The sequence below is a fragment of the Schistocerca cancellata genome, chromosome 3, assembly GCF_023864275.1.
Source record: "Schistocerca cancellata isolate TAMUIC-IGC-003103 chromosome 3, iqSchCanc2.1, whole genome shotgun sequence".
Taxonomy (NCBI): domain Eukaryota; kingdom Metazoa; phylum Arthropoda; class Insecta; order Orthoptera; family Acrididae; genus Schistocerca; species Schistocerca cancellata.
The window spans coordinates 74,514,059-74,538,323 of record NC_064628.1 but is presented as its reverse complement, the minus strand read 5'-3'; positions in this window follow the sequence as shown (position 1 = coordinate 74,538,323).

Genomic DNA, 24,265 nt, shown 5'->3' with positions numbered 1-24,265 from the left:
CGTCGCATTTTTCTGAGCAATATGTCGAAATTGACAGTGTCGAAAGCTTTGCCGAGGTCTAGTAGTGTCAATATTGTTGCCTTTCGGCTGTCTATGGCATATTTCAGGTCATCAGTTACATTAATTAGAGCAGTGTTTGTGCTGTGGTTTTTACGGAAACCGGAATGAAAGTTGTCATATAGGCTGAATTCATGAAAGTGTTCAGTGATTTGATCATGAACAATACATTCAACTGCTTTAGAAACAGTAGGCAGTACGCTAATTAATTAACTTACAATATCATCATACCTGGTTGGTTGCTTAGAACCATTTCATTTCATTGAATCTTTCTAGATTTCATTTATACGTTGGGTATACATAGTGCTTGGGTTCCTCACAACGAAGCAGTGGCTGTGGACAACCTTGTCTTTCATAACTAAATATGGCATACGTCTTTAGGTTTTTACTGCCTACGAAGATGATGGGTCCACATCTATTTGTGCACTTGCGATTGGGCAAACACCCGAAACTTGGCAGTAGTGTTACGATAAGGTATTCGTGTAAACTTAGATCCTGTTGTAATCGATGTAGCTCTTTAATTTTATCCAGGCTGTCGTACCACACAGAAGAAGACTGTGCAAATGTTCATTCATCCCACAGACTAACAATAATTGCTCTATAGATCAGTTTACAGCTGTAACAGCCATTACTCCTACTTTATAACATTAAAAAATTATTGCATATTTAGCTCCACAAAACTAACTACTGTAATCTGTGTAGACAACACACAGCATAAACATGAAAATTCGATCGAATAATCGAGAACATGCACTATTAATGACGCGCTGAGCTATACGGGAACCTGTTAGCGTTGCTGACATGTGACGCTATAGGGAAAGCATTTCAGCAGAGCAGAGACGAATGGTGGAATCATCAGAGCGACATTGCACGCAATACAAGGGGAGATCCATTGGCATAAGCAACTTAGACAAAGAGTAGATTTTTGTGACTCGATGCCTGTGAACGAGTCATTTGGAAATGGCGATGCTGGTCGGCGTTCAGCGTGCCAGTGTCGTGAGCACATACGGAAAGCGGTTGAAGGACGGAGAAACCGTTTACAGGCGGCAGTCCGATGGACATCATCGTCGCTAAACCTAACGTGGAGGTCGGAGGCTGGCCCGCTCTGTAAAGAGGGATGGGCGACGATTTACGCTGGGCTAACGGCAGGATACAGTGCAGTTGTAGGCACAAGTGTTTCCTAGCACCGTGGCTTATACAAATGGGGCTTCGCAGCAGACGAACTCTCTGTGTTTCACTGCTGACCCAATGACGTCGCAGTTGCGAATGGAGTGAGCGAGTGATCATCAAGACTGGACAGTGGATCAATACAAACATGTTGTCTGGTCGGATGAATCACGTTTCTTGCAACACCATGTCGGTTGTCCGAGTCCGGATTAGCCGTCGTCCAAGAAAAAGGGCTGCTCAGACATGGACCGCACCACAGGCACAGGCCGATGGGAGGATTATTATGCTAGGAGAGACATTCCTGGGATTCCACAAGACCTGTGGTTTGTGATAACACACATAGGGTCTTCGCCACCAAAAATCGCCTGATCAATTACTGACAGAGGTAGGGGAGCAAAGCTCATCCTGGTACAGTCTGCACTGTTGTCAGATTTATCCAGTATGGCGGCTCTTCTTGGTTGGTCACCCCACCTCCTCTCCCTGGGGTGTAGATGAGGCAATGTTGCAATTAAAATGATATCCAAATTAATTAAATGAAGTATGAAAATTAATTAAATTCAAAATGACAGGAACTTCAAAACTTGTGGGAATTCAAAAAAATGGTGCAAAAATCAAAACGGCGGGAATTCCAAATTTTGGAGCCCTAGTTCACAGTACTACCACTAGAGTGCACTATCAGACTCACACCCTCTCTCACTTCCTCTCTCCCTGACCCACTTCCCCATTTGTGAATTGGTGGGAAAACAGTCACTCTGTGTCAGCTGTTGGAGAGGAAGGTACTGTCTTTATTTATTTCTTTTGATGGCAAAGCTCGGCTGTTGGTGTGGGAGGACCAAGTATTGACAACTGTATATCCTAATTACATATCATTTATTATTCAAGAACAATGCTGTCTGATATTTAACACATACAGCAAAGATCACCTAACACATACCACAAGTCGAATAATACATGTGCCCTCCGCTATAACTGCAGAGCGCCAGCCCTCGACTTCATGCCACCTTTCCTCTCACCAATAAACAACATTCTTCAAAGCCATCCATGAATCTGAGGAAGATTTTAAAGCCGGATACTTCGATATAGACGACAAAGAGTTTCCTGGGAGGGGTGCAGAATGCCGGCAAAGACCTTCCTAGAACATAACGGTTAAAAGAACCAGTGGTTTGTGGTAGATAGCAACAGACCCTCCTGCTTAATTCTTACTGAATTTACACGCCGAAATGCTGCTGCTGGTGTGGGAGCAATTTCTACAGATGGACAAATGATGAGAATTACAGCGGAAAATTGTTTTGTACAGGTGGATAATCGTAAAGCAGTCATATTACACTGACAATTTAACCTTGCAAAAGTGGTCTACAGATCATGAAATATGGAAACTATTGCCAAAGACACGTAGTCGATTACACTGCTCTGCTACTGTCGAGGAAATATTGAATTTTGCGGCGTAAAACCGATCACCATCCATGCTATATCACCACACATGAAAAAAGACTCTGAGGACTATGGGACTTAACTTCTGCGGTCATCAGTCCCCTAGAACTTAGAACTACTTAAACCTAGCTAACCTAAGGACATCACACACATCCATGCCCGAGGCAGGATTCGAACGTGCGACCATAGCGGTTGCGCGGTTCCACACTGTAGCGCCTAGAACCTCTCGGCCACCCCGGCCGGCTCACCACACATGATTATACCACCATTCCATATCGCTACGTCGCTGAAGTAAATACATTTCGACTGGTTCCTCTGGCACAAAGGCGTCTGCTAGCTGTAGAGTTTCCGTTTAGGGCTGTTTGCGGCCTTAATTTCTGCAACGAGCTGTGATCATCTCCAGACTCTGGGATTATAAGAGTATTTATTTCTGAGCCCCATCTCGGGGAAATACTTCGCCAATCTCGAATTTATTTGCTGATGTCGAAAACGATATCAGCGGCATTATCCGATTTTATAAACCAATAAGCGACAATATTTGTGTCACTTTCGCTTTGAAATCATCGAGTAGCTTATGAAAATTTCGAGAATTCTGTGTATTCCGTGGTCTGCAGGAATATCATACCATCTACGGGATTGGTCTCGAAATCACCCACATAGCAGTATTATTCCGATCGCCAGCCCAGTATAATTCCAAAGATAAAGAGCAGAAATTACATATCTAAAGAGCCGGAACTTTAACGAGGCCATTACGTGGGACGTGCTGCAAACCATTAAGTAACTACAAGCATATCTCATATACTAAGGAAACTGGTAGTTCCACTCGTATTTTTTAAAGAATAACGATGTCAATGATACAACAGATTCCAGAACATCCTTGTAATTTACAAAGTCGACTATGGTTTTAATACTCATAAAGTACGTCTTTTTCATGTCTAAAGAGCCAGCAAGTGTCTCCACCACCGGTGTTTACCATGACGGTACGACCTACGCATCGCAGTAGATGTTCTCTCAACTAAATAAATACGGGAAATGAGTGGAATGGCAGTATATCTCACAGTCGGTTTATGGAACTCACGAACCTGCCGGACCGGTGACACAGAGAGAGAGACTTGTAACGACTTGCCTCATTACAGCACTTCTGGATGGTTCTGCATCCCACCAAGACTCAAATAAGTGTTGTACAGCCCAGGTGCCCGGCACTATTTGATAATCAACAGCGCTCTCGTGGACGAAAGAGCTGCGAAGGCATCAGCGATATTGATTTGTCTACTGTATTGAACAGCGCAGTCGATAGTGCGATTAAGAACATTTGAGGATCTGCTTAGGTGAGACGTTGAGAGGACGTTCTGTGTATCCATGGTGTCACAGCCGTATTGCCTGCTCTGTTTGTACGCTGTAACAGATCCAGTTAAGCTTTAGCAATGGTACATTGTGAAGATGTTTACGAAATAAATCTATCACCCCTTACAGTCGGATATACTTGTCAATGCGTTGAATCCACAATTTCTCAGTCAAATCTACCATCCCATTACAGCTAGACATCTGAAACTTTTTACAGGAATAATAGTCTGATCACTTCTCACACGTATCTGGTGATATGTCGGAACACTAACGACAGTAACTTTACGCTCCAGCAGCACAACATTCCTGACAAATAGCGTGATTGTCACTTATCGGTGCGTCCGAAAAACTGTGATGCGTCCACACTCACACAGCTGATGTTGGCGCGCCTTACCACAGCTTCCCACTAGCAAAAGCATCCCATCATATCGTAGTTATCACACATTTATCGAAGAATAAAGATTGTAATTATAACTGAAAAACTCTCACGCTCTTTATTTATGTTACGTACGTTCTTGCGCGATAGTCGAGTTATGCCTGAGCTGAAGGAACTGACACACCAATAACTTCTAAGAAAACATCACCTAAGCCTCCCCCTCTCCCCACAGATTTCTTATTCCCACGAGATGTCTCGATTTCGCCACTTTTACGAAATGATTTTACATATAGGTTTCACAGCTAATCATAATCGAGAACAGACTGTAGACAGACTTGGGATGTCATAAATAAATGGATTAGTCTCCAGATTTCAGAATGAGAGCTGCGTCATCGTACACTGATGTGACATATTCTCATACACATGGCTACTGGTAGATTCTCATACACACACTGTGCTTGCGGTATCGCTGGGAAGATCCACGGTTCAATGAATGGCGCATATGTTTGTGTCCAGTACTGACTTGCACCATACCGCTTGAAACCCTCGGTGCACTTCCATCACTCAGAGTCACGTCAACAGAGAGAGGAATGGAGCGGGATGATTTTCATATACCCAAACGAAGAATTAACTATCCTCATTCATCCACATCGCCGGTCGGGGTGGCCGAGCGGTCCTAGGCGCTACAGTCTGGGAACGCGCGACCACTATGGTCGCAGGTTCGAATCCTGCCTCGGGCATGGATGTGTTATGTCCTTAGGTTAGTTAGGTTTAAGTAGTTCTAAGTTCTAGGGGACTGATGACCTCAGAAGTTAAGTCCCAAAGTGCTCAGAGCCATTTGAACCATTTGAATCATCCACATATTTTGTCCTACTTTTTCCTTAGTTTCGAAATTTTATTAGGTTTTTTCGTAATTTCAACGCACTTTATACAATTACTAGAGTTCAAAACCACTCCTCTTTACGACACAGACCACTACCCTCACACACACACATCCACCCACCCACTCACACACACATAAACACACGCAAACACACACACACACACACACACACACACACACACACACACACACACACAAACACACACACATATATATATATATATATATATATATATATATATATATGTGTGTGTGTGTGTGTGTGTGTGTGTGTGTGTGTGTGTGTGTGTGTGGGACTGCAACATACAACTACATAATAGGTCGTGCATTTCACTCTGTGCAAGACTGTTCAAGTGTACATGTAATACCCAGTAGCACGTCCTTTCGTATTGATACATGCCTGTATTCGTCGTGGCATACTATTCGCAAGTTCATCAAGGCACTGTTGGTCCAGATTTTCCAACTCCTCAACAGTGATTCAGGGTAGATCCCTCAGAGCGGTTGGTGGGTCACGTCGTCTACAAAGAGCCCAACGTTCATGCGTGGAGAATATGCTGGCCACTATAGTCGAGCGATGTCGTTATCCAGAAGGGAGTCAGTCACAAGTTGTGCACAATGGGGGTGCGAATTGTCGACCATGAAGACGAATGCCCCCCCCCCCCAATATGCTGGCGATATGGTTGCACTATCGGTCGGAGGATGGCATTCACGTATCGTACAGTCGTTTCGGCGCCTTCCATGACCACCAGCGGCGTACATCGGCCTCACATAATGCCACCCGGAAACAGCGGGGAACCTCTACCCCGCTGCACTAGCTGGACAGTGTGTCTAAGGCGTTCAGTCTGACCGGGTTGCCTCCAAATAGGTCTCTGACGATTGTCTAGTTCAAGGCATATGCGACACTCATCGGTGAAGAGAATTTGATGACAATCCTGAGCAGTCTACTCGGCATGTGTTTTGGGCCATCTGTACCGCGCTGCATGGCGTCGTGGTTGCAAAGATGGACCTCGCCATGGACGTCTGGAGTGGGGTTGCGCATCATGCAGCCTAATGCCCTCAGTTTCAGACGTAACACGAGGTCCTGTGTTTGCACAAAAAGCATCATTCAACATGGTGACGTTGCTATCAGGATTCCTCCGAGCAATAATCCGTAGGTAGCGGTCATCCAGTGCAGTAGTAGCCCTTGAGCGGCCTGAGAGGGGCATGGCATCGACAGTTCCTCTCGCTCTGTATCTCCTCCATGTCCGAACAACTGGGACAGCGTTGTTAGAGAGGCCATCGAAATTCGCACCAATGACGACCTCATAAACCGGGACTGTGGCTATAATCTTAGCAAGGCTTGGGAACCAGCGATCGGGTTAATCAAGAGTAAATCGAGCAGACGTATAGTTGTGACGACCACGGCGGACAGAGCCATCACACCGACGTCATCTCAGACGCCGTCGCAAGCTGTTCCACCGCGCGACCGTGGCGCTGGGCACGGACGGCGGAGGGAGCGCGCCCCGGGCGGAGGGTATTTAAATCGGCCGCCGCCGCGACCGAACCCAGTTCCCTCTGAGCAGCCATAGCGTACGGATCTCCGTGCCGGTACGTTCACAGGAGCTCAGTCCGTCAGTTCACCTGATGATGGCGACATGTTTGATCGCCGAAAGATTGTGCCCGTTGGACACTATAGACCGGCAGCATACCCGTGGATATTTTGATTATCAAATACGCCGGGAGAAACTCAAAAATCACAACATTGCTTTGGTTCAGTCCAAGATGCCTGGACACATTCGTTGTTGAGAGCCCTTCCTGGCAGAAAGTAACAATGCGGACGCGATAGAACCTTGATATTGACCGTCTAGGCATTGTAGAACTACAGACAACATGAGCCGTGTACCTCCTTCCTGGTGCAATGACTGGAACTGATCGGCTGTCGGTCCCCCTCCGTCTAATAGGCGCTGTTCATGCGTTGTTACCATCTTCGGGCGGGTTTTAGTGACATATCTGAACATTCAAAGACACTGTGTCTATGATACAATATCCACAACGTCTATCTCGAGGAGTTCTGGGAACTGGGCTTATTGCAAAACTTTTTTTTATGTGTGTAGATGTGAAATGTACATATTAAAAATTGAATCATTCTCAGTTCACATTTTAAATATAGCCTTAATATTTAGCGTATATTTACAGTTCTCATTTTTTCTATACTCGCAGCATCAAGAAAGAATGACTCTCATTTATATAACACCGCGAACACGCACCTGTGCATTTAGTGCCAGAGACCCTCTGTGATATAATTTTGCCTGTTTGTTCAGACTGGTAGAAGCCGACCTCGGCGAAGATCAGTTTGGATTCCGCAGAAATGTTGGAACACGGAGGAGTTTTGCTATTTGGGGAGCAAAATAACATGATGGTCGAAGTAGAGAGGATATAAAATGTAGACTGGCAATGGCAAGGAAAGCATTTCTGAAGAAGAGAAATTTGTTGACATTGAGTATAGATTTAAGTGTCAGGAAGTCGTTTCTGAAAGTATTTGTATGGAGTGTAGCCATGTATGGAAGTGATACATGGACGATAAATAGTTTGGACAAGGAGAGAATAGAAGCTTTAGAAATGTGGTGCTACAGAAGGATGCTGAAGATTAGATGCGTAGATCACATAACTAATGAGGAGGTATTGAACAGAATTGGGGAGGAGTTTATGGCACAACTTGACAAGAAGAAGGGACCGGTTGGTAGGACATGTTCTGAGGCATCAAGGGATCACAAATTTAGCATTGGAGGGCAGCGTGGAGGGTAAAAATCGTAGAGGGAGACCAAGAGATCAATAGACTAAGCAGATTCAGATGGATGTAGGTTGCAGTAAGTACTGGGAGATGAAGAAGCTTGCACAGGATAGAGTAGCAAGGAGAGCTGCATCAAACCAGTCTCAGGACTGAAGACAACAACAACAACAACATGTTTGCTCAGTGTTCCTTTGGATCTCTCACTAACTGATCTATATATTTTTGAGTGTTTCTTAAGATGGGTAAATAAGTTAGTGAAATCAATGTGAAAATGAAAAACTTAGTTTAGTTTAGAAGACTTACACGCTGACAAACAGAGGGCAGAGCAGCAGGGGCAACGGCCGGTGCTTACAAGTCAGCACCTTCAGGAGAAGTCATAGCCCTCCCCACATAAGCGGAAGTTGTCGATTCAGCCGTCAGGGCATCCCCCAATCGGCTCACGTATTTCTCAATTGTCACATATGATCAAAGGCCCTCGCCTACATTCCAAGAGCCAATGACCGACGTTAAGAAGATTCTTCGAGAAGCTTTTCAACGTGACAGAAGGGCAATAACCGTGTAGTCGTTCACCTCCAGAGAACTGAAGTAAATAAATACGCGAGACGCAGTAAGCCCGACAGTAGTTTTCAGTTCAGTTTCGGTTCGAGTTCAGTTCCAGTACAGTTCAGTCGGTGCTGAAGACCGTCATGCAGTAAGAGATTACATTGTACACAGAAGCACCAAGTCCGCCGCTGTAATGGAATAGTAAGCAGCAGCCTCGCCACCAGAAGACATAAGTTAGAAGGTATTTGAAGACTGATTTTTACGTACCCAGGTGGCTCGTGAGGACGGGAAGGAGACGGCCTCACATCAGCAGTCACCTCTGAGCTGGTGATGAAGATTTGACAGCCAAAGACTGGTAAGCTGGAGTCCGTTATTCGAGTCCTGGACACTGGCCTTCCCCCGCAGTGCGGCTCCACTGGCCGACGCACAACACTGACACACACGACCGCATAGAGAAGAGAAACACTGAGAGGCCACATTCAATGTATCACCATCCGATTCACGACTTTGTTCTCAGTAATTAAACGGGCCGCCTCGCGATGTGTGTCTCCAGCCAACTGGGCGAAACAGCGACACGGGATACACACCGCCAGGCCTAATCAGACGCCGCCACTCACACAGCAGAAGGCTTCGCAAAGGACACAGCTGCCGCTGTCCCAGCCAGAACAATCCGGTAAGGAAACCATTGTACAAATCTTTCAATAAAAGTTATCTGATGTAAAAATGCTGTTTTATTCTACCTCATACCCAAGCCAAGGAAGAACCCACCCTGCCCACATGTTGTTAAGAGAGAAAAAGTAATTTATTTAGTGTTTTTTACCCTGACATAATGCTTTAGAATCAAATGCTCCTTGCAGTAATGCTTATCCTGACAATCGACTAGCATGAAAAGAGGCTACCCAGTTACAATATATATATATATATATATATATATATATATATATATATATATATATATATGTGTATATATATATATATATAAAACAGAGGCAAACATTCCACGTGGGAAAAATATATCTAAAAACAAAGATGATGAGACTTACCAAACAAAAGCGCTGGCAGGTCGATAGACACACAAACAAACACAAACATACACACAAAATTCAAGCTTTCGCAACAAACGGTTGCTTCGTCAGGAAAGAGGGAAGGAGAGGGAAAGACGAAAGCATGTGGGTTTTAAGGGAGAGGGTAAGGAAAGTCATTCCAATCCCGGGAGCGGAAAGACTTACCTTACGGGGAAAAAAGGGGAGCGTATATCTGTCCTTTTTTCCCCCAAAGGTAAAAGTTTCCGCTCCCGGGATTGGAATGACTCCTTATCCTCTCCCTTAAAACCCACATCCTTTCGTCTTTCCCTCTCCTTCCCTCTTTCCCGACGAAGCTACCGTTTGTTGCGAAAGCTTCAATTTTGTGTGTATGTTTGTGTTTTTTGCGTGTCTATCGACCTGCCAGCGCTTTTGTTTGGTAAGTCTCATCCTCTTTGTTTATATATATATATATATATATATATATATATATATATATGTGTGTGTGTGTGTGTGTGTGTGTGTGTGTGTGTGTGTGTGTTTGTGTGTTGCTGGCGAAACTTGCATGTTTTTGATTCAGTATAGACATGGAAATAACAGTCTGCCAGTTAACTTTACTCACACAGGATTTGAGTGTTCGTGTGTGTTTCCTGCTGATGAAGATGGGTCAGGCCGATGCCGACAAGCACCTCGGAGCTCTTCTGCCCCTGCACTTAGGCAAGCCGCCGCGCGTCCAGCCGCGTCTGCTCCTGATCAGCGACGCAGCGGCCGGCATACGCAAACGCGTTGCGCAAGCAGCTGCTTTCATAGGAATTCCCCTTCAGTTGAAGGGGCAATACGTGGAAATTATCGTCAATGAATGATACCAGTGCTGATATGTCGCACAATATACAGCAGAAATAATATCTTACGTGATTTATTTATCTAAAGTGACTGGTAGGATTTCAGTGATAAGGTTCTCTGCTGATACTGTGAATGCGAGGAAGACATAGGACCGACTGAATGGCATGAACAGTCTACTGATTATAGAATATGGACTGAAAGTAAATCGAGGAAAGACGAATGCAGTGTGGAGTAGCAAAAATGAGGTTAGTGAGAAACCTACTATCAAAATTCAGGACCATAAACTAGACGATGTGTGATTTTTTCTAGTTTGGATTCAAAATAACACGTGATGGACGATGCCACGAGGACATGAAAAGCAAACTAGAACAGATACAGAAGGCACTCCTGACGAAAAGAAGCATAATAGTAAGAAACATCGACGATAATTGGAGTAAAAATTTCTGTGGAAGTACGTTTGTAGCACGTCATGCGTGGAATTGGACCTTAAACTGTAGGAAAGCACAAATCAAGAGAATCGAAGAGTCTAAATGTGGTTGTAATGGAATAGCATTACATTTACTTTTTCGTAATGGGTTATCAATAACTTAACTGATCGAAAATTACACTGAGATAACGAAAAGTCATGAGAAAGCGATACGCACATATACAGATGGCGATAGTATCTAATGCACAAGATATAAAAGGTGAATGCATTGGCAGAGCTGTCATTATGACTCAGGTGATTCATGTGAAAATGTTTCCGACGTGATTGACACAGCACGACCGGAATTAACAGACTTTGTACGCGAAATGGTAATTGCAGCAACACGCATGGAACATTCCATTCGGAAATCGTTAGGGAATTTAGTATTCCAAGTTCCACAGTGTAGCGAGAATACAATATTTCAGGCATTATCTCTTATCACGGACAACTCTGTGACAGACTCGCTTCACTTGATGACTGAGAACAGAGGCGTTTGTTAAGAGTTGTTAGTGCTAGCAGACAAGCACCAGTGCGTGAAATAACCACAGAAATCAGTGTGGTACGTACGACGAACGTATCCGTTAGGAACTGCAGCTTCCAACGGCAAAAGAACGCCAATTCTGCCCGATCTCGCTACAACAAGTATCACGCACATTCTGTGAATGTTTTTAATGTGTTTTTAATAGCGGCTACAGGTTAGTTAGGATTAAGTGGTTCTAAGTTCTGGGGGAATGATGACCTCAGACGTTAAGCCGCATAGTGCTCAGAGCCATTTGAACGCCCCCACGCTACGCGCCGGTAACGCCCCCTGGCTTGCGTGCATGTAGGCCGTCGACGCCCACCAAGCTGTCTCAATATCTCAATCTCAGTACCTCAGGACATCGCATCGGGACTCAGTTTGCATTGCAGCTCAATACGTCGCACCGTATTCTAGTCCTCCACAGTGATGATCGTCCCCTTGCACCTTAGCTAGCTGTGAGGGAAAGTTAGTTATTGTATGTTGTTATACGGACACGGTCAAAATTCAAGAATTAATACGGTAGATTGCTGTTAACCACAGAGCTTCATATTCGTGATCACTGAAGTTAGGTACTGTAACGAAGTGTATCTTAACTACTTGTGCCTTTTTTTTGTTGTAGTGAGAGGAAACAGGCCACCACAAAATATTACAAGAGGGCACAACCACACGAGTTAGTTTGCTGAACCCAAAGGCGTCCGCAAGAGGAAGTACCGGAAGTTCCCACTCCGTCTCATATCTGGAGTTCCTAGCTTTTATTTGTTATTGAATTCGCATACACGATAGATAAAGATCAGCTGCCTGGGATATCATAAGTTTTTTGGGTAACCTACAGAATTTGTTCTTATGGCATGACAGGACTAGAAACTGACCAAATCATTTACGTAAAAAAATTAAAAAATGCCGTAATCAAACAAAGGAAAATCCAGGATGGAATGTAACAATACTTGAGAAGGAAAGTTGCTACTCACCATATAGCGGAGATGCTGAGTCGCGGTAGGCACTACAAAAAGATTCACACAGTTGTAGCTTTCAGCCATAAAGGCCTTTGTCAGTAATAGAAACAAGCACACACACACACGCAAACGCAAGTTGCACACACGTCTGCAGTCTCAGAGAGCTGAAATGTGGTTTCAGCTCTCTGAGACTGCAGACGTGTGTGCAACTTGCGTTTGCGTGTGTGTGTGTATGCTTGTTTTTACTGCTGACAAAGGCCTTTATGGCCGAAAGCTACAATTGTGTGAATCTTTTGTAGTGCCTACCGCGACTCAGCATCTCCGCTATATACTGAGTAGCAACTTTCCTTCTCTGGTATTGTAAAAGAAGGCAAATATAGTTCCCCACACCCTTTCCGATAGCTTTCTGCAGACGACCATGATTTAACCAGGAATAAGGAAACAAGACACTAACTACAGAAGTTAAGTATGTTCTAAACAGAGAATTGCAAAAACACTTCTTTTTTGGATTCGTTTACAAGTTTTATGTATCACTTGAAAGTACGCAAGCAAAGCAGCTTAATGCTTAATCCTGACGTGTGCAGAATTCTTACTGAAGCGCTGAGAACAATATGTATTCTTTATTCCAAGTTTCGTTTGTTACCAGTAAGACTTAGGAGATAGTATTAACAGATTGCTGGAAAGATCCAGAATACTGATTTCATCTTTGAAGTGGTGCATAGCCCACTTGACGTGGGAGAACATAGACAAGAAAGTGTCCGAGGTGACTGTCGGACTGGTGGTACAGAATTGTATTGAATAGGATTATATTCAGGAGCCTGATCTGCGGTGGTTCAGAATTGTATTGAATAGTATTATATTCAGGAGCGAGATCTGCATCAAGTGTTTTTAGTTTTTTTGTGGTAATCGTTATGTTTCCGGCTCAACAGTGTCGTTTGCTTTCGGTACAACCGTATTAAGTTTCAGTTTTCTGATGATTCAACGCAAAACTCATTCTGAGATGGAATGTAAATTCATTTGCGCATCTCCAGTCTGTTAACCATCGTCTTGTTCTGACTGGGTGGCGAGAAACCCTGTCCATATTCATCGTGCGTGAACGAACAATTTCCATTGACGTACCTACACCGCGTGGAACAAGTTCGTTGTTGTTCGACGAAGTACAGAACGACTCGGTTTACCGTCCACATCTGACGCGCTGCGCCGCGCCACACCTCTTTTTACTGGTTTCGCGCGATACGGCGAAGCGCAGGGTGTCCGTTGTGGACAAAAATTTTAAGGCTTGGGAACGGTGCGAGGTACGGTAAGGCAATGACCGAAACTACCACGAGCCAGAATCCGCATAAGTATACTACTAATACAATAATAATAATGATAATAATACAAAATTGTTACTGCTTCCGTGGCCACTTGTGGACATATCGCCTGTTAGCTTCTGTCTCAGGGTCTTCGGCCGACGTTTCGCCTGCACGAGTGGTTAGCATTGTCCAAGCTTCAGCCTCCATAGCTGCTGTGGTCCACCACCAACAATGGAGGATGAAGCTTTCACAATGCCAGCCACTGACGTTGGCGAAACGGCATCAAACAAACGTCGGCCGAAGAACCTGAGACAGAAGCCAACAGGTAATTTGTCAATAATAATAATTATTATTAATCAGTGGTGAAATTCGAGATTATAGAAAAAATGAAACGAACAAATGGCTCTGTGCACTATGGGACTTAACATCTATGGTCATCAGTCCCCTAGAACTTAGAACCACTTAAACCTAACTAACCTAAGGACATCACACAACACCCAGCCATCACGAGGCAGAGAAAATCCCTGACCCCGCCGGGAATCGAACCCGGGAACCCGGGCGTGGGAAGCGAGAACGCTAGCGCATGACCACGAGATGCGGGCTGGAACGAACATCTACGAAGAATGGAGAGTGAGAGACTTCCCTTAAAGGCAAGAAATTATAAATGCCGTGGGAGAGGAAACAGAGGAAGACCACGACAGAGATGGGTAACAGGCAATTCCTGCCTAATACCTGAAGAGAAGATGATGAGATGATGATAATAATAAGAATAATAATGGTACGTGCATATATCTTCATATAGTTGCGAACACTGTGTTTCTCACCTGAATGAGCAAACACGTGGGGCCACCGTTATCGCAAACGTATTTCGTGCGTATGAGCAATCTGTCACGTCGTTGGAGATCACTGAACAGGTTTTACTTCTTTTTAATGGCCCAATAGAAATCGCGACACCATGTAAGTCACAAATGGTACCCAATAACTGCCTCTATCTAAATGCGTCCGGTTCAACTTTCAACGCGGTAACACGTTTTGTTTACATCGGAACTTAAGTTCTGAATCTGTCCAGCGTATCCGTGCCGGTAAGATCTTTATCAACGACCTTGCTTATGCGTTCACGGTAGGTGGGTGTCGTAAAACGTGATTAATGGCTGTGAAAGGCGAGATAACTGAAATAACCTTGCTACTGAACCCAGAGACATTTCTCCGGTACTTTGCTTTGTTTCGAGACTCAGCATCAAGGACACTGTCAGTAATATTTTTTATTTGGACTTCCGTTTCCACGAGACTTTCATGGAAATGTAAATTCGTAACTACTCAATTCCGAAAGGTAAAGCCAAGACATACATGAAAATGCTCAAGTCGAGGAAGTTAATCGAGGAGGTTAACTGTACAAAATGCTTACTAAGAAGTCGCGCCGGATGGACAATGTTGTTGACAGCTCTAGTGACAGTGAAGAGGTACCGCACATCTTTGGAATTTGGAAGGAAAAAATGTTATACTTCCCGTCGACGACTAGGTCACTAAGGCCGAGCACTAGCTCGGAGTGCAGTGAATAAAATTTTGAAAGAAAGCACTATGGTAGTTTCTTGTATCGTTTTAGGAAATGTTTGTAGAGCGTCAATCTCGATAACTAGATGATCAATGGAACCCATGCCCCCTATGCGATTTCCAGTATTATAATCGCTTTGATTTACCGCTCATGAGAATGGTCTCTGATAGACACACCGTGGCGCACCACAAAACTGTTTGAGCAGATGATAGCTATTAGTCATTATCTTTGGTCCGTTCTGAGACCAATTTGTAGCACTATCCTTAAGTCACGAATGTTTGCTCATTTTACCTTGATGATGTTTGCTTTGTGCGGCGCACAGCTACGCGGTCATCAGCGGCCGTACAAAGTCCCAATTTTTTCACAGTCAATTTTTATCTAGAGATACTTTTGATGCAACATTCAGTATCGAAGACGATGCGTTTGACTGACAACTTTGGTGAGTGCTTCGGTCATCAGTTTACTCCCTCGTGGTCCTCATGTAACGTTGATATGTATATACAGTTTCTTTTGACTGTCATTAATCTGATCTCCACTTATAACGTACAATCCCAAATCCAAAACTATGTGGACACAATTATCTAGTGGTCCACGCCTTCATTGTACATTTGGTGCGATCTTAACACTACAGATAACAAACAAAAATTTCTCGTCATGTTTGTTTTCCGAAATAGAAACAGCAACACTAGTAGATGCGCTCAACTAACTTCTTTCAACAGTGTTGCCACCTACACGCTAGGAAAAAATGAAACAACACCATGTTGAAAATTTGCGTATATCTGTGCACCCAACATTGGGATGCCACGACTCTCTCCACAATTTCTACTATTGCCGAAGCGAACCCCCGCCCTTCTAGAAGTGAGCCTGCTGATTTTATTCTAGTTGTAAGATCATTCCCATAGGGGTCACACAAGCCCTATATCAGAATTAAGGCGCTTCTTGTAAATCAGTTTAAGTTTCATGTAATTTTAAACTTTGCTTATGGCCAATTACACTGTAAACCACAGTGTAAGCAAAAAAAAAGTTGTTGTCCGATTGGGACGAAAACAGGTAAATGTGATGCGTTACTGAGGCTTTTTGCGGAGGATGCTGTAGTATATAAAGAGGTTATAACAATGGAAAATTTTACTGAAATGCAGGAGGATCTGCAACGAATTGACGCATGGTGCAGTGAATGGCAATTGAATCTCAATTTAAAGTGTAATGTGCTGCGAATACATAGAAAGAAAGATCCTTTATCATTTAGCTACAATATAGCAGTTCAGCAACTGGAAGCAGTTAATTCCATAAATTATCTGTGAGTAGGCATTAGGAGTGATTTAAAATGGAATGAGCATATGAAATTAATCGTCGGTAAAGAAGATGCCAGACTGGGATTCGTTGGAAGAATGTTAAAGAAATGCAGTCGGAAACAAAGGAAGTATGTTACAGTACACTTGTTTGCCCACTGCTTGAATACTGCTCACCAGTGTGGGATCCGTACCAGATAGGGTTGATAGAAGAGATAGAGAAGATCCAATGGAGAGCAGCGCTCTTCCTTACAGGATTATTCAGTAATCGCGAAAGACTTACAGAGATGATAGATAAACACAAGTGGGAGACTCTACAAGAAAGATGCTCAGTAGCTCGGTACGGGCCTTTGTTGAAGTTTCGAGAACATACCTTCACCGGGTAGTCAATTAGTATATTGCTACCTCCTACGTACATCTCGCGAAGAGACTGTAACCTCCCCCTCACTTATCGACCTTAATGACAATGAAAAATTAAATCGCGTGTACCTAATGGGAATTTGGGAAAAGCAATCGTCACCGACGTTAATCTGTCGGTAAAGAGGGAGGAAAGGGTTACATCTAAATGAAAGGAAAAATGCAAATGAAACTGGTGGAAATTAATTTTGCAAAGGGGTAAAGTTAATAAAGAAAGTAAATGTGCGGCCGTTACGTTAACAATCAACTAGCGGTAATTAGATATTTGAGATTTGAGGGAAATTACGGTCGCCAGTCCTAAGGACAATTACTATAGTAACTGAAAAAAAAGGTTATTACACATATAATTAGCACTAGAAGTGTGGCAACTGAAGGTTGACACGTGTAGTGTGAAAACTGAAAGTTTGTCAGAAGTAATAAATTTCGCTACACTCTTACTTAATATAGCAAAAGAATTAATAAAACAGGAAAATCGAAAGTTAATTTAGTGACTGAAGTTAATAGTGAGCTTTCTTTCTGAAGCACATCGAAATTCAGTAAAATACGGTTAGTCTTGGACTACCTCAACAATCATTTCAAGAACTACTTGAATCTACACAATTTAGAAATAAGAGATTTAACTTTGAACTTGAATTAAATGATTCTGAACAATTAACAATAGTAAAATTTAGTACGTACCAAGCTGAGCTGCAGTCACAGGTAAGCTAAAATACGGTAACAAAACTCGCACTCTTAATTTGTGCTTGTGTAATCTGAATATTGTAGCCAGCTATGAATACTTTAACTGAACTTTGAAATTAAAGCAGTGAAATGCTATATTATTACTTTAATGCTGGCGTTTGAATTTCAACGACACTCGGGTTCATTTCGGAAAAGGAAGGGACCCTGCTTGGCAATGCAATTGGGACAATGAGCAACAAAGGTTCACGCTAAGTTGCTGTAATTATAGTTACGAAAATGGTACAGTTTGAAAAGCTGAGGTCTGCCATACAGTTCTAAAACTTTACCTGCTTCCAATCTTCCTTGTTGGTTGATTGAAGGTTTGAAGCCGTTGATGGAGGAGGTGGCGACAGTCACTCATTGTCGGCCGTCGCTGTTGCAGAAGCTGGATGTTGGCGCGCCATCTTCTCGACACGGTCACCAGGCGAAACGGACTCTTGATGTGCGCCAGCTAATGCTTCCCGTCCGCGACACCATGTCAGAAACTATCATCGCAAGTCGAGCGCAATTACATGCTGCCAAACACCGAAAGCGCGGCAACTTGCGGGAGCTTTACACAACACGCCTGCTCCACTCGCTACTCCAGCCAGACTCTCTCTCTGCCCGCGCTCCACGCGACAGAGTTAACACTACCAAAGATCCTACACACTTTGATTCTTCACACGACCTATCGATGTAATCGTTCGATAGCATAGTTTTCCCTAGGCAAGACCCAGCGTAAAAATACAAATAATATTTACGAAACAAACCAATTATACATCGACATAAATGCATATACATACAAATAGTAAAACAATTACAATATGTAAAGAGACAGAAATGTCATATCTTGAGGTAACAAAGCAAGGAGAAAAATTATAGTACAATAGATGGAAATAGGAGGATATGCATTTCCGGCGTTACAAGACCATGAGGATAAAATCAGTGAGATTAGAGCCCATACAGAGGCATACCGACAATCTTTCTTTCCACGAACAATACGAGACTGGAACAGAAGGGCGAACCGATAGAGGCACTGAAGGTACCCTTCGGCACACACCGTCAGGTGGCTTGCGGAGTATGGATGTAGATGCAGATATATGCAGATAAATACATAATTACAGTTTCATAAATATTTGATTTATTCAAGATATTCTACGCTGTATTTTTGTACCCTTCGTGGCAAGCCGCCCTGGGTTTACATTTCAGCAAACTGCGCGCTCACACACGGCGAGCGTTCCTACTGCTTGCCTTCTTGCTTGCCAAACCGGGCCTTGAGCAGCAAGGTTGCTGGATCTGTCCCCAATTGAGAACTTTATTACGAGCATTATGGGCAGGGCCTTCCAACCAGCCCCGGATTTTGACGCCAGTTGGACAGAATTTGGCTCCATACCTTGCAGGAGTACATCGGACAACTCTATCGATCAACGCCAAGCTCCTAACTGGTTACATATGGGCCAGAGGTGAACCACTGACAGGTGGAGTCAGGTGGCAGTATGGATAAGCCGAGGAGTGTAGTGAGATACTCCGTGGATTTGCAATAATGCTCTCTCCGAGTGGGGCCATGGTTAACGCAACTGACAAGTAAGCAGGAGATCCAGGGTCGAGTCCCGGTACGGCGAACATTTTCACTTGCCGCTGCTGATTCCGTATGAAGTCTCGACGCAGCCGATGTAATTAGTACCCTACATTGCCTTCCCTTCTCTTCTCTTCATGAGATATATGAGCATAAATTCAACAATACCTTCGTAGAATCATCTCTTTTGGTGATGAAAGATGTCCTAGTGCCTGTAACTGAAATTCATTGAGGAATTTGCATTGATCTTATTACAGGAGACAGCGCTGTCATGAATCTTGCAGCTCTTCTTTCAAAGTTTTATATTCGTTTACACCTGAAATGCAATGATAATTCTGCGTAGTGTCTGGGTCCATGACATGTGTGCTCTTAGCTCTCTTTAGTCTTGTTAATGAGGCACACAACCGCAGAAATCTCACAATATACCACAGCCTACTGTCCACATCCCCGATTATAGCATTAAAGTTTTCGGAAAGGTTACATGAAAATTTAAACCACCCTATTCACGCAGTAGGGGTCAGTGAAGTGAAGTGGAAGGAAGACAAGGATTTCTGGTCAGATGAGTATCGGGTAATATCAACAGCAGCAGAAAATGGTATAACAGGTGTAGGATTCGTTATGAATAGGAAGGTAGGGCAGAGGGTGTGTTACTGTGAACAGTTCAGTGACCAGGTTGTTCTAATCAGAATCGACAGCAGACCAACACCGACAACGATAGTTCAGGTATACATGCCGACGTCGCAAGCTGAAGATGAACAGATAGAGAATGTGTATGAGGATATTGAAAGGGTAATGCTGTATGTAAAGGGGGACGAAAATCTAATAGTCATGGGCGACTGGAATGCAGTTGTAGGGGAAGGAGTAGAAGAAAAGGTTACAGGAGAATATGGGCTTGGGACAACGAATGAAAGAGAAGAAAGACTAATTGAGTTCTGTAACAAGTTTCAGCTAGTAATAGCGAATACCCTGTTCAAGAATCACAAGAGGAGGAGGTATACTTGGAAAAGGCAGGGAGATACGGGAAGATTTCAATTAGATTACATCATGGTCAGACAGAGATTCCGAAATCAGATACTGGATTGTAAGGCGTACCCAGGAGTAGATATAAACTCGGATCACTATATAGTAGTGATGAAGAGTAAGCTGAAGTTCAAGACATCAGTCAGGAAGAATCAATACGCAAAGAAGTGGGATACGGAAGTACTAAGGAATGACGAGATACGTTTGAAGTTCTCTAACGCTATAGATACAGCAATAAGGAATAGCGCAGTAGGCAGTACAGTTGAAGAGGAATGGACATCTCTAAAAAGGGCCATCACAGAAGTTGGGAAGGAAAACATAGGTACAAAGAAGGTAGCTTCGAAGAAACTATGGGTAACAGAAGAAATACTTCAGTTGATGGATGAAAGGAGGAAGTACAAACATGTTCCGGGAAAATCAGGAATACAGAAATACAAGTCGCTGAGGAATGAAATAAATAGGAAGTGCAGGGAAGCTAAGACGAAATGGCTGCAGGAAAAATGTGAAGACATCGAAAAAGATATGATTGTCGGAAGGACAGACTCAGCATACAGGAAAGTTAAAACAACCTTTGGTGACATTAAAAGCAACGGTGGTAACATAAAGAGTGCAACGGGAATTCCACTGTTAAATGCAGAGGAGAGAGCAGACAGGTGGAAAGAATACACTGAAAGCCTCTATGAGGGTGAAGATTTGTCTGATGTGATAGAAGAAGAAACAGGAGTCGATTTAGAAGAGATAGGGGATCCAGTATTAGAATTTAAAAGAGCTTTGGAGGACTTACGGTCAAATAAGGCAGAAGGGATAGATAACATTCCATCAGAATTTCTAAAATCATTGGGGGAAGTGGCAACAAAACGACTATTCACGTTGGTGTGTAGAATATATGAGTCTGGCGATATACCATCTGACTTTCGGAAAAGCATCATCCTCACAATTCCGAAGACGACAAGAGCTGACAAGTGCGAGAATTATCGCACAATCAGCTTAACAGCTCATGCATCGAAGCTGCTTACAAGAATAATATACAGAAGAATGGAAAAGAAAATTGAGAATGCGCTAGGTGACTATCAGTTTGGCTTTAGGAAAAGTAAAGGGACGAGAGAGGCAATTCTGACGTTACGGCTAATAATGGAAGCAAGGCTAAACAAAAATCAAGACACTTTCATAGGATTTGTCGACCTGCAAAATGCGTTCGACAATATAAAATGGTGCAACCTATTCGAGATTCTGAAAAAAGTAGGGGTAAGTTATAGGGAGAGGCGGGTCATATACAATATGTACAACAACCAAGAGGGAATAATAAGAATGGACGATCAAGAACGAAGTGCTCGTGTTAAGAAGGGTGTAAGACAAGGCTGTAGCCTTTCGCCTCTACTCTTCAATCTGTACATCGAGGAAGCAATGATGGAAATAAAAGAAAGGTTCAGGAGTGGAATTAAAATACAAGGTGAAAGGATATCAATGATACGATTCGCTGATGACATTGCTATCCTGAGTGAAAGTGAAGAAGAATTAAATGATCTGCTGAACGGTATGAACAGTCTAATGAGTACACAGTATGGTTTGAGAGTAAATCGGATAAAGACGAAGGTAATGAGAAGTAGTAGAAATGAGAACAGCGAGAAACTTAACATCAGGATTGATGGTCACGAAGTCAATGAAGTTAAGGAATTCTGCTACCTAGGCAGTAAAATAACCAATAACGGACGGAGCAAGAAGGATATCAAAAGCAGACTCGCTATGGCAAAAAAGGCATTTCTGGCCAAGAGAAGTCTACTAATATCAAATACCGGCCTTAATTTGAGGAAGAAATTTCTGAGGATGTACATCTGGAGTACAGCATTGTATGGTAGTGAAACATGGACTGTGGGAAAACCGGAACAGAAGAGAATCGAAGCATTTGAGATGTGGTGCTATAGACGAATGTTGAAAATTAGGTGGACTGATAAGGTAAGGAATGAGGAGGTTCTACGCAGAATCGGAGAGGAAAGGAATATGTGGAAAACACTGGTAAGGAGAAGGGACAGGATGGTAGGACATCTGCTAAGACATGAGGGAATGACTTCCATGGTACTAGAGGGACTGATGACCAAAAAAAAAAAAAAAAAAATCACGCAGCTGATTTACCACTGATGATTTATCGTTCTGTTTGTTTGCATAATCGCGTTTCATGCACTCACAGCGCTTTCCATCCGTCATTCCTTGTGTGAAGAGAGGAACTACAGTAAGATTCTCGAAATTTCGTTCTAGATTTCTCTGGGTCTCAGCAGCCTATATAGACAGAATTACTTGCTAAGTTTTTAAAAGAAGTGCTGTTACGTATTTTCGTCAAGATACGAAAGGTGACTTTTCCTGTAGTGAGATACATAATGTCATCTGTGAAGCAAGAATTTTCATTCTGAAACACCACTTGACGAAGTACGCTTTGATCCACGTGGTACTACTCAAGTGTTTTCTGGCAGTAAGGAAATCGATTATCATCATAATATTACTATATATATGGGCTGCTGGCCTGTATTTTCGAACATTTGTTAATGATAGAGGTTATGTGCTATAGTCTACATGAATATAAAGTTAATATATTGCATTTGGCTAAGTATGGATACATAAAACACGATTAATGAGATTGCTGTACCTTTTACGTTTATTTTTTCATTGAAACTGTTTATACACCCAATTCCGTAAGAAATGGAAACTGTGTGCTGTTAAGGGCCTGAAAGTCGATACCTATCTCTGTTTAATTTGTGTGACTGCAGAACGCCTGTTAGTACCACGCTTTAGGAAGGAGTAATGATGAGAACAACGAAAACAAGTGACACATTTGCTACAATCCATTGCCCTCAAGGAAAAGGTGCAGTCTGAAATTATGGAACTGCAGAACAATTGCAGAATTTAATGAAGTAGTACTGTCTTTGGATAACCGATCGAGATTAAAAATGTATACAGATTAGTGGGTAAGTGAATAATGCCAATGCGTGTTCGCTGACAATACAATACTAATGTGATTAATTTTTGTCGTTAGCTTTATTCAGGTGCGAAACTGTAATCTACCAGGACTTGCAAAGTAGCTAAAATCGATATGCAATACAGGAGATTGCCTATAAATTACAGCTATATAACCATGAATCTGTCTTGACTACAAACATGTAATGAAGAGATTGGGCTTCATACGGTTTGTTTATTATCTGATGTATGGGGAGGATGTTAAATTTCACGGCAGCGGATAAGTGGTAGGTATAACATCATCTCCAGCAGTTACAATTATTTGCCTAAAACAGCCCACACAGTTTGTTCTTCATACAAGACCATTTTCAAATGTATTCAGCTCAATTTCGATCAAGTGGGTACGAGCACGATGGCCTTGATGAGATTTTATTTTATCATTTTTTTCTTTTACAACAGTAACAGTTATTATCGCCCTTCTTATTTTTTTGTACGAGGGTTGTTTCAAAAGTAAAGTTCCCACATTATTTAGACATAAGTAATTTTTTATTCGAAAAAACGATTACACCATTGGAAATGTTGTTCTTTAAGCAATTTTTCCACGTAGTCCCAATTTTTTTCTATGCATTTCTTCTGGTGAGTAATCCACTTTTGCACTCCACCTCAAAGAAGTCCGCCGCCAACCCATTGCGAAAGTTGGAAACTTATTCTTGCAAGCCGGCCGGAGTGGCCGTGCGATCCTAGGCGCTACAGTCAGGAACCGAGCGACCGCAACGGTCGCAGGTTCGAATCCTGTCTCGGGCATGGATGTGTGTGATGTCCTTAGGTTAGGTTTAATTAGTTCTAAGGTCTAGGCAACTGATGACCTCAGAGGCTAAGTCGCTTAGTACTCAGAGCCATTGGAATCAACTATTTTTATTCTTTCAACTCCTTGTCCGTCTGGGATTGTAGACCACCTAGGTGCTCCTTCAATTTCGGAGCAGATGGAAATCGCTGGGTGGCAAATCGGGGCTTTGAGGGGGGTGGTCAGTGACATCCAAGCCAAATTTGTCGATTAACTCCTTCGTTTGTTGCGACACTGTGGACGGGCGCTGTC